The 18,712-nt window shown below is 42.1% G+C and overlaps 1 long non-coding RNA gene across 1 annotated transcript; it reads left to right on the plus strand.

The window, feature by feature from the left end:
* Window positions 1-4,720: 4,720 nt before the first annotated feature.
* Window positions 4,721-5,189, plus strand: LOC127076600 (uncharacterized). Its single transcript, XR_007786844.1, has 3 exons — window positions 4,721-4,841; window positions 4,936-5,034; window positions 5,116-5,189. It is a non-coding gene; the product is annotated as an uncharacterized LOC127076600 (long non-coding RNA).
* Window positions 5,190-18,712: the final 13,523 nt, after the last annotated feature.

Genomic DNA, 18,712 nt, shown 5'->3' on the forward strand with positions numbered 1-18,712 from the left:
GACGTCTAACCAGAGAAGAAGGCTCTTCTGCCAAATGTTATGGGGCATTTGCGAAGAAGAAAGATGGAGAGGCACATGTCGTGACTTCCCATGTGAAACCAAGAAGACCCTCGGTGAGGAGGAAGACCGTGCATCCCGCTGGTAACCAGCACCAGGTGGCTTATATAGCACCTGTTTTCAGAGACAATCAACAGTATCAGCAACACAACAATAATCAGCAACCACATCCACAATATCAGCAACAACAGCACCGTCGGCAGCAGCAGGCCTACCAGCCTCGAAACATTAATCAAACCAGCACGAGTTACGAGAGGAAAAAAGGGTCACCTTTGATCCTATTCCAATGACGTATGCAGAATTATACCCCTCCTTGATAGAGAGGAAGTTGATTACTCCGAGAGACCCACCGGCTATACCTGCTAACCCCCAGTGGTAGTATAAGCCTGAATTACATTGTGTTTATCATTCTGGTGCTCCCGGCCACGACGTGGAGAATTGTTACCCTTTGAAGACCAAGGTTCAAGACCTTGTGAGGTGTGGCATTCTGTGTTTCGAGGACGTAGGTCCTAATGTGAAGAAGAACCCATTGCCCGAGCATGGGAAATCTGTCAACATGGTCCTGTAGCGAGGTATTCGTTACCATTAGAGATATTGACTAAATCCAAGGTAAATCATACAAGTCGAGTCGCCACCGCACTTCTATTTATCCAAAGGAATGGTTAGAAAGCGAACAAAAATCTAAAAGTTTTATCGAATCAAAAACTAGTAAAAATGTCAGAGATCTGGGTAAGGGGGTTGGTTATGCAATGGGAAGGTGTTAGGCACCCAAAGCATCCTAGGTACTCCTAGGGAGCCCTTTTCACATTTGTTGCAAAGGTTGTTGTTTTTTGTGAAAATTTATTTGTGCAAACATGATTGAAGGAATGAGAAAAGTGTCGCAGCCTGAAAAATACAGAGGTGCGAAAAAAACAACCGGCGAAAGAAAATGACAGAAGACTCGCCACCGTGCGTTATTTATCCCAAAGGAGGGAAAGGAAACGCTCGAAGTAAACCTGAAGAGAGGAAAGGAAAAGACAAGGTCTCGCAACCAAATCTTGGGTTCGGGAGTCGATTATGCGAAGGGAAGGTATTAGCACCCCTACGCATCCGTAGTACTCTACGGGATCCACTCTTGTTGTTCTTGTCTAAAGGGTGCGTGTTTATCTAATGTACTATTTACTAAAAGGGTCAAGAGAAAAATGACTCGCACAGATATCGCATCCATTGCATACGTATCTCATCTGAATATGAGAATCAGAGTCTTCGTAGCTCGGCTACCTATGGGTTAAAGATGAGTGTGCTCGCTAAGACATCGCGTCTTATGCCTACGTATCTCATCGAGAATGAGAATCAGAGCAAAACGTAGTTCAGCTAACTACGGGAACAAAGGTCTCGATTGCAACTAGGACAAGAGAAAGGGAAAGGTCTCGATTGCAACGAGGGCGAGAGAAAGGATCGCAACAAGGGCGAAAGCAAACAAGGATTAGTTGTTAGTCGTTAGTCAAACTCGGCAAGACATCGCATCTTGTGCCTACGTATCTCATCTGAACATGAGAATCAGAGTTGCCGTAGTTCGGCTACATAGGGACGCCAAACAAAACACACGCAGGAAACCGACTACCAATCGCTGGACTTATGTCAGACTCCACACAAACAGGCAAACATGGAAACCGAATGCCAATCGCTGGACTTACATCGGACTCCGAACCAACAAACACACACAGGAAACCAACTGCCAATTGCTGGACTTATGTCAGACTCCTACACACACAAAGGGTTTAACCGGACGCTGAATCGTCAGAAGCAACAACAAAGTTGAACAAACAAGCTAACAGGGAGTCTGGTACTCGAGCCTGCTAGCTGTCAAGCAAACACACACAAAGGAAAGGAAAAGAGTGCCCGGAGAGATCTCGCACGATCTCCTGCCTACGTACCTCATCTGGTATGAGAATCAGGGCGACGTAGTTCCCCTTTATAGGGATTGCCATCTGAATATGGACTTACAAAGGAGGACACCAGTTGTGTCAAAGGAGAGTGGGCGATGTGTTCACGTCCTAGCAGTAGGTGTCGCAGCTCGCTGAATCGAGTCTTAGGCAGTTACCTCTTTGCAATAGAACGGATTGACATGCCACAGGATCGGAGACGCACGAAAGGTCTAAAAGAAATGGGGAAGCTCTGCCCTAGAGTTGCGATGCAATATGTACTTAAGTGTTTAGGATTTACAAATGGGAATATCTACCTAATGTTAGCATGCAAAGAATATGGGAATTCTACCTATGTTATCATACAAGAGGACAAGGGAATCCTACCTATGTTATCATACAAAAGGTTCTATCTAATGGGTGCTACCTAATCGGAACAAAGATCGACGAATGGAGCAAGGAGAAGTGCTAGGGATAAGGGTAGATGGCGATGCATGAAGCAATCGACTTACAAGGTTGATGGCGATGCATAAAGCAATCGACTTACAAGGTTGATGGCGATGCATAAAGCAATCGACTTACAAAAGGGTGGATGAATACGTGCTGGTTCTGTTAGGTTTTGAGAAAATGATTACTCGACGTTGGATCGAGGTTTTGATCTTGCTTTGAAATGGTTATCGAATGTTCATTTTAATTCTTGTATTTACAGATGGATGAAGAATGAAAGAATATTATACATTTCATGGGAGAGGGATACATTTGTTATGAATGGGGATTGTTCATGGCAAGCAAACAATAATAATACATGCCTCATACACCATACAAGTAGGCCACAGTTAATCAAACAAGTAAGATATAAGCAAGTATATAATCGAATCAAATAATCAAAGAATGAAATAATGAAGCATTAAACAATGTATGAGTGTAAGTGCAAGGGACATGTCTCATTGTAAGGAAGCCCAAGAGTAAGCTATGTGAGGTTGATGGCGATGCTTAAAAAGCAATCGACTTACAAGGGTGTGAAAATGGGCTCGATATTAAATCGAGAAAAATATGATTTTTATAGTTTTAAAATGGTTTTGAATTAAATTAAAATACAACAACTTTACATTATTAACAAAATGAACATATAAAGGCATAAACATAAAAAGAAACGAAAATGCTAAAAGAAAAAATAATATAGCTAAAAGAAATAAAATGCCAAAAAAATGCCACACATGAGTATTGAACCCACCCCACTTAAGAACATACACACTACCCTTCTCCACCAGACCACTTATGATCAGTTATCATTTTAGCAAACGCTTGGGAATATAAACAGAACTAGCTAGAGATAGTTTAGAAAACAAATCAATTAAAAGAGGGGATAGGCTAATGTTACTGGACAGCCTAACTAAACTAAACAACATTAATATACACTATGTAATAAAAAAAAGAAAAGCTAAACATATTACAAATTTTTGTGTTTTTTTATTTATTTATCTCTGTTTAACAAAAAGAAAATGAATTAATTAAAAAAAGAAAAGAAAAGAAAAGAAAAAAAAGGAAATGGAAACGAAGAAGAAGATGACAGAAGCTCGTCTTCCTCCGGTATCGCCCTCACGATCTTTCTTCTCTCCCAACCTTACACTTCTCTCTCAAGCGCGCTCCTAACCCTCAATCTCACTCAAACGCTCTCTCAGCTCACAATCTCAAAGAAACATTCTCTCTCAACTCTCACAAATATTTTCAAACAACAAGCATATGAGAAGGGTAAAAAGAAGGAGAAAAGAAGCTCTTACAAAGTGTCGCGGTGGTAGCGGTGTAGGACGTGCAAACGCTGGCCTCCAGGTAATCAGTCTTGGGATTTTAGGGTTTTCTTTGCTTGAGATTTTTGCCTCCAAGTTCCGTTGTGATTTCGAATTGTCGCCTCCTTTTACTGATTTCTCTTTCTCCTTTTTATGCTCTCCCAGCTTAGGGTTTTGAATCGGTCTTTGCTGTTCCAGAAAGGTAACTTTGCAAAGCACTTTGGATGCTCAGAAATTGGATTGACCTCTTTGATGCTAGGTTTGAAAATGGTAATCTGAACCTTCGCTTTCTTCCTTGAATTTCATCTCTATTCCAATTTGGGAATTTCTTGAATTTTTACTGCTTGGTAATTAATTTTGCCTTTTTACTGCAGTGAATTTCTATTGTCAGAAAACACAGTTGGTTTGTGAATGAGGACTCAAAAGGTTGATGGTTCTTTAGCTTTGGAGGTTTGGCTTGGCTTCAATTTGCTTCTGCAACAGGGTTTCAAAACAGGTTCAACAACATGATTTCCACTGATGATGGATTGCATTTGCCAATTTATTTCATGTTTCTTTGGACTGAACAACTTGACTGCTTTCATTAGGAACCTCATTGTAGCTGTTATGCCTTGGCTTGATGATGAACATGGATGCTGCAGGATGCGAGACTGATGTGGTTTTGCAGTCAGGTGGAATTGGGTTGGTAACATGTTGCAGGTTGGAATTGTGGAGGAAGATGTTTGATTCCTGGAGCTGCCACAATTTCTTCAATATTCTGAGAAGTTTCAGAAAGTGGCGTGGAATTGGGACTCTTTTCACTATCCATGGTGTTGTTTTTCACATGATGCGACTCAATTTGCTTCACAGGAATATTTCTTTGGTTACTCACTTTCTCTGCAACATCGAAATCCCTTCTATCTCTGGACTCAACATCGTTTGAACTAGCCCTTTTTACAACACCTTCATCACCACAAGACTTCACAGGAACAGATTTGAATGTCATTCTGTCATTGATTCTTTCCAATATTAATGTTGCTTTAGGCCTAGCATTGACTTGCTTGTTATTTGTGCAGAATTGTCATTGCAACATGCTGGTGTAAGTCTGAGCATGGTATTGGTCTATCTTTGCTTGAGCGCTTTTGCAACATAGCGATGTTGGTTGCAAATCATCTCATTTGGCATGTGTACCTATTATGGCATTGCAGCAGCAAGAACTGGCTTAGGATGACTTGGATACCATGATATGATGAATCTAGAGTGGTATACTGCTCCAAACTCCAACTTGGCTAATGTCCCTGCAGCAGGTAAGACATTCCTTGGTTTTGCTTATTGAACAGCTGAGTTTGTCATGTGTGTTGGCTTCAATGTGACTTTGTATTTGGTAGATGATTATCACACTGCAGCACATGGATGTGGCGGTCTTGCAATATGTCTGACTTGGTCTTGCTGGTACCTATCTACTTTTACCATCCATTGGCCAATCATGTCCTTGTAAGCACCTTGATGTAGGCTTGGAACAAGTTTGGTTTTGGGGTATGTATTTCACTGTGACCTCGCACCACTACTTCCCCAACTGGCTTTGCTACTCCAATCCAACATATGGTAAGTTGCTAGGTCTGATTCTTTATTGAATTGCAAGGAAATGAGATGGCCTGACCTTGATGTGTTTGTGATTTTGGCTGTGGATTGTAGGTCAGACCGGGTTTCTATTGTCCTAGCTGGTGGTTTTCCTAACATGATTCAGGTTTGGTAAGCTAACACACTTCAGGGCCTGGCATTGTGTTGATGGTGTGTAGCTGGTGTTGATGTAGTCCGGCAGGTCAGTGTATGCTACTGAGTATTGTCATTTGGCCATAACTGGCATGAGTTTAGTTTAGTTATCATGTTTTGTAACAGGTCTGAACTGGTTTTGTTGGCGTAATGTAGGCTGGTATATGCATAGCTTGATAGTTCAATGATTATGGCTTGCTAATGATTTACTACAACCTATTGTTACTTGCCTATTGGTGGATTGAATTGTATGCAGGTGAATCCCAATCATCATCATAACTGAGCTGCCATAAATCTCTTGAGCTAGACTAGATAATTTGGAATGTTGGTGACCTTGTAGCAGCAGTCAAGAATTCATTTGGATATGTTTGGTTTTGATGTGCAGTCACCATTGCCTCTTACTTTTAAATCCAAGACTCCAATATAGCTAAGACAGTTGCACCATTGCAGCTTGAAATGGTGATGTACCACTCAGATTTTGGTTTGTAGCATTGAACCCTGAATCCAGGATATCTCCTGTTTTTGCCTTTCCTGAAGTTACGGTCTTAACATTACTGATAGACTGATTCCGCTTTATAACAGGAACTTTTTTCTTTAAAAGGTATTTGGTTTTTAGAAATGCTTTCATTCTGTGCCAGTTTTGGCCTGTCATATCTCACAGGGCAGCATTGTGTATTGCCAAGGTTTTCACCAGGTGATCACAACTCAACCGTGTTTTGGCTTGTCATGGCTCAATAACCCCTTGCTGTAGGGAAATTCTTTGTGACCTTCACCAGTTGACTAGCTTTGGTCGTGAGCTGGTTTTTCTGCAGGATGTGTCATGATTGCAGCAACTTTCATGAGCCTTCTCCATTATCACGAGTCCAAAGCCTACTGCATATGTAAGTATGTCTAATAATCATGTAAACATCATGGTGCTATTGCAAGATTTTAGGCAAGGCAATATGCAACAGGATATTGAATGGACTGCTGCAGCAGTAGGGCTAGCAAATCATGTATTTCCATTGGATTGATCGTGCATTTCCATGGTTTGATGAGTTGTTTTTGGTTAGCCAAGAGTGATAAGTGAAGTTGGTTTGTTGCAAGTTGTGAGCCTTGATGCACTGCTTGCTGCAGAGTTTATTTGGCTTATGGCATGAGGTTTAACAGGTATGGCCTATGGCTTGAGACAGTTGCAGACATTCGTGGCCTTGCTGCAGTTTTGACACATGACTTGGTTTTGATTTTGTAGGTTCACCACTGGTTATGTGCTTATGGTGCTGCTGCAAGATAATAAGCAAGGGTGCACACATGGACTTTGGTGGTAAATCAAGACAAGATAACGTGAGATTAGGTCCAAGTTTGGGATAGACCAAGGCTAATGACCGTTGATTCAAAGGTGTTCAAATAGCATGGTGTGCACAAAGTCACTTACTTGCAAATGAAGTAATCAAGAAAAATCATCAACAAACATGAAGATTGGATGACACAATGAAACAAAGGGCTAGGCCAAGTTTGGATAGTCAAGAGCAAGTGAGGGTTGACTTTGGTCAAAGTTGACCAAAAAGTCAATTGTTGACTGTAGCACCTCAAATTTGCACCTATCATTGTGCATACATTTTCATATTAGGTCATAGCATATCATGGTCCATTGCATAGCATTGCATTGCCTCTTTTGCCTCAAGTGCAAGCCAATCAAGGAATTAGGTCAAACTGATCAGGAGATCAGTCAACCAAGCAAGCAAGTGCATTTCTCAAGGAGACAAGGCCCTAGGGTTTGTCCAACATGTTCACATGACTTGGGGATCCATTTGAAGTGTTTTGGTCAAGGATTGGATGTTCAGAAGTCATCGGTCAATGCACAGTCAGTCAGAAACCCTAAAAGTCAACTGTTGGTCAACTGTCCATTTAATCAGTGATTTGATGATGGAAATTGGTTTGAGAGGTCTCATTCATGTCCAAATAGTCCTCATATATCATGTCAAACACCATCATGGAAGAATTTGAAGCCAGATCAAAAATTTCCAAAAATGGAAACTGGACCTGTAACTGAAACTTACCAAAAGTGGAAAGTCTTGATCCTCAAACTTACATCATGGTACAAGCTTCAAATGAATTTTTGCCCAACATGAAAGTTGAAGATCTTGTTCTCCCATTTCCAAAAAGTCCAAGAACTCTTAATTCCCATGTGTGGTTGGCAAGATATGATCAAATCATTTTCACAAAATCTTGAACTTCAAAAGGCCATATCTCTCAAACCATTTGGCCAATTTTGGTGGGGTTTTTTCCTACAAGTCACATTTGATCCCCTCTTTCCAAAAATATAAATTTCATGAGCCAAAACATTGCCAATAAAAATGGCATTTTTGAACCTAGCATATGTGAAATTCAAGTGTGGACCAAAGTTGACTTTTTGATTTAGCATTCTTTAAACCATTTGGCCATTCAAATATGTTTAGAAATCAGATTTTGGTCATGTTACAAGGTCATTTTCGTGCAAGTACTTACACCCATCACATAGCCATGCCTAGTTGCTTGAAAATGGGAAGAAAAGTACAATTTGCAACCACCATATCCCACATATCCATGAACCATGCCTTGCACTCAGAAAACAGCAGGTTTTTCATCATTTTTCTGTCATGTTACAAACCCCTAGAGGCAGCCACAAGAGAGGACAAAAACAAAAAAAAAACTTCACTCATTCTAAAAAACTCACCTTGCTTTGCATTTTCAAAATCTGTCCAAAAACACCAAAGACCAAGCCTTGCATTGTTATTTTCACCATCCATTCATCATTTGAAAACCACTAGTAGCAGCCACATTTGACAGCAAAAACCACAGAAATCATTCATTCTAAAAAAAACTCATTCTTGGCCATTTTCAAAAACCAGTTAAAACTTCCAAAGAACAAAACTTTGCCTTGCCAAAAACAGCATTCATACAACATTTTGAACTGGTTTTCATCAGCATTCCCCAACTGGAAGGCCACTTCCCATAACTGTTTTTCTTCACCTTCCATCCATGACAGTCCACGATTTGAGCATTTCCAAGATGTCCTAAGCCAAACCATCATCATCATTCATCATTGCAAGCTTGGAGCTTCATCTGTTTTAGGCCAACAACATCAAACAACGATTGTACCACAACTGTCCATCAAATTTGGTAAAAATTCGATCTCCCTATTTTGTGAAATAGATGCATGCTTTAGGAAGGTCTTTTTATGCTGAGCGTAACAGAGGTTTTAGTTTTGCAAATGGTTAAGTATTTTGAAAGATATGATGACATTAAGTTTGATGATGAAATATGTTTGTGTTGTGTTTGTCCTTGTTGGCATGAGTTAATGAACATGAAGGTTGGATTATGGATGTGCGTGTTTAGATGAACATTTTGGTGTATTTGTTTTGGATTTTGGTTGCAATTATTTTCTGCTGGAAATTACAAGTTGAACATGTAAATACTGCATATTTTTTCTGCAACATTGAATGCTGGAACTGTTTTTTTTCTTTCTGCTGCCAAGGCTGTTAGATCCGTGGACTTTGTATTTTTATGCACTGCATGTTGTTGCTTGAAGAAGCCGTCCGATTGGTACAGCGGTTGACGCGTGCAGGCGCGCTATTGGCCCAGGGAGAGTTGACTGGGCCACTTAACCAACAATGAGTTTTGTTTTTTTTTCCAGCAAAGCAAGTTGCCACTTAGGATTAATGAGTAGTACTGTTATTCTTTTAAAATTCCAAAATCATTTATTTCCAGAAATTGCTACAGTATACGTACCGCATGTGATGGCCTAGGATTGAGTTTGATTTGCCTGTTTTTACTGCCATAAATTGCCTTGCCTTGTTTCCAAATAAATGCCAAAAGGCCTGGGGCGAGGGGGATTCGAACCCCAGACCTTAGCCTCAAAGCTTCAAATACCAAGTGTTTTACCACTGGGGCGCAATGCCAATTCAGTTAATTAAACGCCTTCTATAAAATATATATTAAAAAGGAGCGCTGCCATTGGTCCAAGTGAATTGCCATGCCCTAATTAAACCATTAAATCATATAATTTTTTCAATTTTTTTTATTTCGCTTTGTGACACCAACTTACAAAAATCATTGCGCCTCTATTTTTAATCCAAAATTCATGGGGTTTTTTGCATCATGATCATCATGACCTCTAGTATTTTATCATTATTTTTCCAGATTTTTTTGGTTGAGTAATTTTTGTTTGGCATATTGGTTTGTGACATGTATGCATATTTTGTACACTTTGCCAAAACATTTGTGAAATGATGAGAATGTATCCAATGGCTCCCAAATTTTTTGTGTTTAAACTAGACACACTCATGGTGATTTTGGTGTAGGGTTTGTGAATTTATCATTGCTGGTTTGTGAGTTATGATTTTTTGAATTAGGGTGTGACAATTTGTGTCACACCATTGATGTCCAACTTGATGATTTTTGATACCATGCTTCTTGACCTCCAATTGATCTGATTTTTTGCATGAACCTACTCTTGTATGTCTAGTTGACTTGTGAATTTTCTTGGAATTATTTGTGGCATTTCCTAATTGTTTGGGATTTTCTCCCCTGCTTGGTCATATGTTGACTTTTTGTGACACTTGTTCCCATTTCATTTGTGAAATTCCCATACTTTACTAGATGGACATGAAATTTTACATGAGATAACTAGACATCCTCATCTTTGCCATGGTTTTAGTCCCATTCATTTATCATACACCATTTCTGATTTATGATTTTTCTAAGTTGATGCATGTTTGGTTGACTTCATTGAGCATGTTCAAAATTGCTTTGACTTCCTGATTTTCATTGACTGCCTTCCACTTGTCCAAATGAGATGAAATTTGACATTCTTACCATGCTGTGGGTTGTGATTGATCATGATTTATTTGATGATTTTTGGAAATGTTTGAGATTGCTTTTGAGTTAAGTCTTGCTGTTGACTTCTATGAGCTTCTGTTTGCTATACCTTGACCTAATTTGTTCATGAAATGGTGATAGTGATTGATATGCACATGAACCCAATTGGTTGTGTTTCTTAATTGTTTGAACATGATTTTGAATGCTTGCCCTTTTCTGTTTTGACTTTCTCATTCTCTTTTGACCCTAGGCTTGCCCTAGTGGTCCTGTTACTCACTTTTGAGCTTGTGTTTTCAGGTTAAGCCACAAATGCTTCAATGAGACCAATACAAATTGATTGAGTGTGCTTGTTTATCATGACTAACATGCTTGTTTTGTAGGTTGCTTGGCTCACATGCCTTGAACCTTGTGCATTGCACACTTATCTGCTTGTGCTGACTGTTAACCTCTGTTTCATTCTGATTTAACTTTGACTTGTATACTAACTGTGCTTGACTGATTTCAGGTACATTAGTTGCTTTTAGTTCCTTGTGAACTTTGCTTTGCTTTGCTTGATAAGCAATTTGCATTGAGGTATACCTTTCTATCTTCATGTAGTCTGGAAGACCTGGCCTGTTACTTGGCCAGGCAACTGTCTGAAGTCCTCCTTAAGAGGCAATGTTTGTGGATGTTTAATTTTGTCCTTGCATAGAGTCAAAGTCCTCCTAAGTGAAGAGGCAATTGGCAGAACCCAAGGGATATGCAACCCATCCCCTGCTATTCAGTGTGTCATCTGCCTTGCTCACACCACTGTGTTGATGCATTGCAGATACAAACCCAAGATCTTGTACAATTGTACAGTTGAGTCAGTTTTAAATGTGTAGGAGGGTTCCCACTTTCTGAACCCACGCATTTTTGTCTTAAGCTCTCCCAGGCCAGGGATAAGAGCTGTGAAGTCTCATCTTCACTCACCTTTCATCTGCTTCACCTTAGCCCCTCAATGGCAAGGTTAAGAGCACATTCACCCAGTTCCAGAGGTTTGTTTGTTGAGGTTGATATGACCCCTCGACTAAAACCTAACCCTTGTTTGAGCCACTTGCTTGTGTATAGTGTGTGCTATCTGTGCTTGTAGGATTGTTTGACTTGCTTCCTGTGCAAGTTAGGGTTAGTTTAGACTTGCTTCCTGTGCAAGTTAGGATTGTTTGACTTGCTTCCTGTGCAAGTTAGGATTGTTTGACTTGCTTCCTGTGCAAGTTAGGGTTAGTTTAGACTTGCTTCCTGTGCAAGTTAGGTTTTGCTTGGCTTGCTTCCTGTGCAAGTTAAGTGTGTGTGTGGCTTGCTTCCTGTGCAAGTCATGACTAGGATAGGCAGGCTCCCTGTGCCAGTTAGCTAGAAACCTTAACTTAGGGATGACTTTGCATGACAACATCTAGGCTCGAGTCGTAGTCTCCCTAGTGTTGTGTCTCCCTCTGTTATCTGGTTAGGCTAGTCCTTTATCCCTCCGTAGGGGAACTACATCGCCCTGATCTTCATACCAGATGAAGTATGTAGGCAGGAGATTGAGCTGATCTCTCCGGGCGCCCTTTTTCCTTTTTTGTGTGAGTTGTCTGACAGTTGCTAGGCTCGAGTGCCTGACTCCTTAGCAATCTGTTGTCTGTTTGTTTGAGTGTGTGCTTGACAGTTATAGGCTCGAGTCCCCGACTCCCTATTAACTTGTTATGTTGTTGTGTGCTTGGAAGCTGATGTAAGACCATCGAGTGGCAGTTAGGTTCCAGTGTGCGTGTGTTTGGTTCGGATGCTGATATAAGTCCAGTGATTGGCATTCAGGCTCCATGTTTGCCCTCTTGTGTGTGTTTCGGTTCGGATGCTGATGTAAGTCCAGTGATTGGCATTCAGGCTCTACGTTTGCCTTTGTCCTGTTTGTTTGTGTGCGTGTCAGCCGAGCTACGAATGCTCTGATTCTTCTCTCGTCCGAGGAGATACGTATGCATAGGATGCGATATCCTAGCGAGCATGTGTCGTTTCCCCGGTCCGAACTACTTCGACTCTGATGTCTATGCCTAATAGACTAAGTAGGCCCAGGATACGATGTCCTGCCGAGTCAGTTTCAGTCAGTTTCTTTTGTCTCTTTCAGCCAGTGTGTGTGTGTGTGAGCAGTGTTTTAGCAACCAATATTCCTTCCTTTTGTGCGTGGATCCCGTAGAGTACTACGGATGCGTAGGGGTGCTAATACCTTCCCTTCGCATAACCGACTCCCGAACCCATCCTCTTTGGTCGCGAGACCATGTTCTTTCCCAGGTTTACTCTGAGCGTTTCCTTTCCCTCTTTTGGGATAAATAACGCACGGTGGCGGCTCTGTTGTTCTTGTTTTCCCGCCGGTTTTTCGCGTGATGCGACATTGACCAAAGTCAACAATTGGTCAAAAATGCGTTTTTTTTTGTATCTTCTTTGTAAATGAAAAATGAAATATTGGTTAGGATGAAATTTAGGGTTTAAAGAATTTGGGTTGACTTTGGTCAAAGTTGACCAAAAAGTCAACTGTTGACCAAAGTCAACAGTTGGTCAAAAATGTCGAATTTTGTATTTTCTTGTATGGACTAACATGTAATGGTTTACAATGAAATGAAATAAATTGAAATGGATTAACAAATGGTTTGAAGTTGGTTTCCAAATTTTTTTATGACTTGGATGACTTGACCGATAATGTACAAGAACAAGGCCATGAAATGAGACCATAAGGTTAGGGTTTTGACATAGTATCCATGAACCAATAATATGACTGGCAAGTGGCTAGAAACACAAGAAACTTGGTTTTTTTTCAGATGACCCAGACCATAGATGTATCCATAATCACAACACCATGACTTTGGATCAAAAACCAATCCTCATATAAAACCAAAGTAAGGTTAGACCAAGCATGCCAAACAAACATAAAAAATTTAGGACCAAAATCGGGGTATGACAGCTGCCCCTATTTAAACATCTTCAACTAGAGAATATGAAGCAGGACGTTCTTCATATGATCATTGTGGGAGATGGTTAAATACTAAGAAGACCCGGATTTTGACCCTGAATCCCCATGAAATAATTAACAATGCATGTCAGAATCGGCAAAGAAACAATCTCAAAAGAAGAATCCGTCTGGTACGGTGAAAATCGGCCTGAGTACCGAAACAGAAAATTGACCTGGATACCAAAATAAATGGTAACACAGGAATACCTATGGCCTGAACACCGCACATTAGTCTGAACACTAAGCATCGGAATATGAGAGTATCAATGTTGGTCTGATCACCGGAAATCTGGTCTGAACACCACTTCGATCTGGATACCGGAAACTGGCTTGAATGCCACAAGTTGCCTCGACCTGAATGCCAAAAACTTCTTCGATCTGAATATCGGAAACTGGCCTGAATGCCACAAGTTGCATCGACCTGAATGTCGGAAACTTCTTCGATCTGAAAATCGGCAACTGGCCTGAATGCCACTTCGGTCTGGATACCGGAAAACTGGCCTGAATGCCACAAGTTGCATCGACCTGAATGTCGGAAACTTCTTCGATCTGAAAATCGGCAACTGGCCTGAATGCCACTTCGATCTGGATACTGGAGAAACTGGCCTGAATGCCACTTCGGTCTGGATACCGGAAAACAGGCCTGAATGCCACTTCGGTCTGAATATCGGAAACTGGCCTGAATGCCACTTCGGTCTGAATACCGGAAAATTGGCCTGAATGCCACTTCGGTCTGGATACCGGGAACTGGCCTGAATGCCACTTCGGTCTGGATACCGGAAACTGGCCTGAATGCCACTTCGGTCTGAATACCGGGAACTGGCCTGAATGCCACTTCGGTCGGGATACCGGAAACTGGCCTGAATGCCACTTCGGTCTGAATACCGGAAAATTGGCTTGAATGCCACTTCGGTCTGGATACCGGGAACTGGCCTGAATGCCACTTCGGTCTGGATACCGGAAACTGGCCTGAATGCCACTTCGGTCTGAATACCGGAAAAAACTGGCCTGAATGCCACTTCGGTCTGAATACTGGAAAAACTGGCCTGAATGCCACTTCGGTCTGGATACCGGACAATTGGCCTGAATGCCACTTCGGTCTGAATACCGGAAAATTGGCCTGAATGCCACTTCGGTCTGGATACCGGAAAAAACTGGCCTGAATGCCACTTCGGTCTGAATACCGGAAAAAACTGGCCTGAATGCCACTTCGGTCTGAATACCGGAAAAAACTGGCCTGAATGCCACTTCGGTCTGAATACCGAAAAAAACTGGCCTGAATGCCACTTCGGTCTGGATACCGGAAAAAAACTGGCCTGTATGCCACTTCGGTCTGAATACCGGAAAAACTGGCCTGAATGCCACGTCGGTCTGGATACCGGAAAAACTGGCCTGAATGCCACTTCGGTCTGGATACCGGAAAAACTGGCCTGAATGCCACTTCGGTCTGGATACCGGAAAAAACTGGCCTGAATGTCACTTCGGTCTGGATACCGGAAAACTTCATGCCTGTCAGCATCGGCAGAAATAGGGAAAATGATAATTGAGGCGGCACGTGGGCCAACGATCCCTGTTGGGGATAAGTCACGAACAACCTTCAGTCTGAGCACTGGAAACAAACTTCTGGGTTGTCACTTGGGATACCGAGAATGTTTTATGCTTACATGCGTATGTTTGAATTTTGCGATGGCGTAATGCTCCATGAGAATGGAAATGCTACGCGATTTGGGAGGATGCAATGCAATATGATTCTACATGCAGGGATGCGAAATGCTGGGGAAAATGCCAAGCCGAAGCAAGGAATCCTGTTGGGGAAATGACCGGCCGCGCGGTGTTCTGACGATAACGAAATACCGAGAATCTGACTGGGGAGAGAATGGCACTGAAAACCTGTTGTTGGGAAAAGCGATAGTGGTTCTGGCAACCATAATCTACGAGAGACGACTCAGCAGGGGGAGGCAAACACCGAGACGGTACTGAGGTTATGCTTCCAGGAAAGAGATCATCGATCTGGGATTGAAATCCTCGATCTGGCATCGAACTCTGAGGAGCAGTTGCTTCTGCTGGGAAGATACAGTCTGGCATTGTCAACTCCGCTGGGGATATACAGTCTGGCACTGTTAACTCCGCTGGGGATATACGGTCTGACACTGTTAACTCCGCTGGGGAGTGTATAGTCTGAAACAACCGCTTGGGGAGTACAGTGGTGAGAACCTGCTGGGGATTGAAGAGTCCAACACTCTGATCAGCTCTGCAGGGATAAGACACCAGATTCGTCTGTTGGCGACTTCACTGGGGAAGATATTCACGGTCATCTGCAGGGGATTTTAAGGAAATGCCCCGAGGGTATCTGTTCTGAATAGATGATCCAAGGCACTTAAAATTTACAGCAATTTTAAATGTTTATTAAGCATGTACCTGTAAAGCCCTTATGTGTCATGATGCAATGTTTATCAAAAATTCAGACGTCATTTTTGCAAACAAAACAGTAAAATGAAAATGAAAACAGAGATATACTGAGTAACATGATTTTATTGATTGAATGGCCTCTGAATAGGCATTTACATCAGGAAGCAATCCCTGGAAAGAGGTAATTGCACAAAATATAAATTAATCTAATGGCAATGTGAAATGGATTTCTATTGGGTTCCAATTCTGCTATGACTTGCCCGTCTTCAAGACCCTCCAGATGATCAGCCTTCTGAAAAGGTGATTAGATTGTTTTCTTCCTTTTGAAAGTTTCCAGTCATTGACTTGAGATGGGATTCAGAACTAACTCGGAACGCAGTCATTCGCTTAATCCCTAACTTTTGCCTGGATCGCCCTTTTCGGGTTTTCAATCCACCGGGATACCCATTTTTGCCTAAGTTGCCTTTTCAGGTTTTCAACTTACCGGGTGTACGATCTTTTCATTTTTAATCCTTAACTTTTGCCCGAACCTTTTCATTTTCTTGGTTCGTCAGGATGCCCATTTTTGCCTGGACTGTTCTTTTTACTATCCAGCGGGTCTATTTTATGCGAAGTATTTTTTAACTGCGTCTGAGTTCACAGGGGAAGTGAAGTTTTCACCATCCATCGTTGCGAGCATTAAGGCCCCACCATCAAAAACCTTGGTGACGATATACGGTCCCTCATAGTTAGGAGTCCACTTGCCTCTGTGATCTGTCTGAGGAGGAAGGATCCTTTTCAACACTAAATCTCCGACTTGGAAACAACGAGGACGCACTTTCTGATCAAAGGCTCTCTTCATCCGACTCTGATACAACTGCCCATGACAAATGGCTGCCATTCGCTTCTCTTCGATAAGACTCAACTCATTGAACCTTGTTCGAATCCATTCAGCTTCGTCTAACTTGACATCCAACAGGACTCTTAGAGAAGGAATCTCCACTTCAACAGGTAGGACCGCTTCCATACCATACACAAGGGAGTAAGGGGTTGCCCCAGTCGATGTACGTACTGAAGTACGGTATCCATGCAAGGCGAAGGGTAGCATCTCGTGCCAATCTCTGTACGTAACGACCATCTTCTGCACAATCTTCTTTATGTTCTTATTCGCTGCCTCAACAGCACCGTTCATCTTAGGACGATAGGGGGAAGAATTGTGATGCTGAATGTTGAAGTTCTGGCACAACTCCTTCATCATTTTGTTATTGAGATTGGAACCATTATCAGTAATGATTCTCTCGGGAATCCCATAGCGACAAATGATTTCCTTCTTAATGAAACGGGCAACCACATGTCTGGTGACATTCGCGAACGATGCTGCTTCGACCCACTTGGTGAAATAGTCGATGGCAACAAGGATGAAGCGATGCCCATTGGAAGCAGTCGGCTCAATATTTCCAATCATGTCAATGCCCCACATAGCAAACGGCCACGGCGAAGACATCACATTCAGAGGATTCGGCGGTACATGCACCTTATCAGCATAAATCTGGCATTTATGACACTTCCGAGCATACTTGAAACAATCTGATTCCATGGTCATCCAGTAATAACCCGCCCTTAACAATTTCTTAGCCATTGCATCTCCGCCGGCGTGAGTACCGAAGGAGCCCTCATGAACTTCTTGCATCAACATGTCTGCTTCGTGTCTGTCCACGCATCTGAGCAAAACCATGTCGAAGTTCCTCTTATACAGCACATCGTCTTTGTTCAAGAAGAAACTGCCTGCCAATCTTCTCAAAGTCTTTCTGTCATTGTGGGATGCCCCTGCAGGGTACTCTTGATTCTTCAGAAAGCACTTGATATCGTGATACCAGGGCTTGTCATCGACCACCAGTTCAGCAGCAAACACATACGCGGCCCTATCAAGGCGCATAACATCGATCCTAGGAGCATGGTTCCACCGACCCACCTTGATCATGGAGGATAGAGTAGCAAGAGCATCTGCCATCTGGTTCTCATCACGAGGTATATGATACAGCTTTACTGTTGTGAAGAAAGTCAACAGTCTTCTCGTGTAATCTCTGTAGGGGACCAGAGTAGGCTGGAGAGTGTTCCAATCACCATTTACTTGATTGATCACTAGAGCTAAATCTCCGAAGATGTCCAGAGTCTTGATTCTCAAATCAATGGCTTGCTCAATACCCAAGATACAGGCCTCGTACTCAGCTTCATTATTGGTGCACTCGAAAGTCAGACGAGCGGTGAAAGGCATGTGGGCACCTTTCGGAGTAGTAATGACAACACCAATTCCACTTCCTCTGGCATTGACGGCCCCATCAAACGTTAAAATCCACTTTTCATCTGGATCAGGTCCCTCCCCAACAACTGGCTCTTCACAGTCTTTCATCTTGAGGAACATGATGTCTTCATCTGGAAAATCAAACTTCATCGGCTCATAGTCTTCAATCGGTTGTTGAGCAAGATAATCTGACAGAATACTCCCCTTGATGGCTTTCTGGGATATATACTGGATATCATACTCTGTCAGTACCATTTGCCAACGAGCAACCCTTCCGGTGAGAGCTGGCTTCTCGAATATATACTTGACTGGATCCATCTTGGAGATCAGTAAGGTTGTGTGAGTCAGCATGTATTATCTCAATCGCTTAGCAGCCCATGCAAGTGCACAACATGTCTTTTCAAGCATTGAGTATCTCGACTCGCAGTCTGTGAATTTCTTACTCAAGTAGTAGATGGCATGTTCTTTCCTACCTGTCTCGTCGTGTTGGCCGAGAACACAACCCATGGAATTGTCGAGTACTGTCAAGTACATAATCAGCGGTCTCCCTGGGACTGGAGGCATGAGGATAGGGGGATTCTGCAAATACTCTTTTATCTTTTCAAAAGCCCTTTGACAATCGTCGTTCCACCTGATAGCCTGATCTTTCCTCAACAATTTGAAAATTGGCTCACACGTGGCTGTTAGGTGA

The sequence above is a fragment of the Lathyrus oleraceus genome, chromosome 1 (genome assembly GCF_024323335.1).
Source record: "Lathyrus oleraceus cultivar Zhongwan6 chromosome 1, CAAS_Psat_ZW6_1.0, whole genome shotgun sequence".
In the NCBI taxonomy this organism is placed as follows: Eukaryota; Viridiplantae; Streptophyta; class Magnoliopsida; order Fabales; family Fabaceae; genus Lathyrus; species Lathyrus oleraceus.